The sequence below is a fragment of the Calidris pugnax genome, unplaced genomic scaffold, assembly GCF_001431845.1.
Source record: "Calidris pugnax isolate Ruff unplaced genomic scaffold, ASM143184v1 scaffold18, whole genome shotgun sequence".
Classification (NCBI taxonomy): domain Eukaryota; kingdom Metazoa; phylum Chordata; class Aves; order Charadriiformes; family Scolopacidae; genus Calidris; species Calidris pugnax.
In genome coordinates, this window is record NW_015090812.1 from 403,229 (window position 1) to 403,721 (window position 493).

Genomic DNA, 493 nt, shown 5'->3' on the forward strand with positions numbered 1-493 from the left:
GGGGTGGGAAGGGGGGGGTTAAGGGGGGAGAGAAAAGAGAGGACGGAGGTAACCGGGGGAGAAGCGGCGGGAGGGGGGGGGAAAGTTGCCGGTTCCGCCGCCGCCGGCGCGCAGATGCCGAGCCCGAGGTATTGCTGCTATGTGGGGAAATATGAGCGAGTAATTTTATAAGTAACAAAGGCTGGGGAATGGAATGAGCCCCTGTTATCCGGTGTCCTCTGGAAGCCCGGGATCAGCAGCTTCTTGAGCCTAAAAGTGAATCCCAGAAGAGGCTCCTTCCCCTTTTCCCAGGGGTATCGGCTAAATATAGAAATAACCCCCGCGCGTCTTGCCCAAACCACCTCCCATTTGCTGTTTGTGTAAAAAAAAAACCAAAAAACGATTAGCCCAGACACAACTGGGAAACAACTTGGGACTTCTTTTCCAGCCGTCCCGCACACCCCAATTTAGCTCCGTTTCGGCGGGGAAGGGAGCCCGGGTCGGGCCCCGGTGA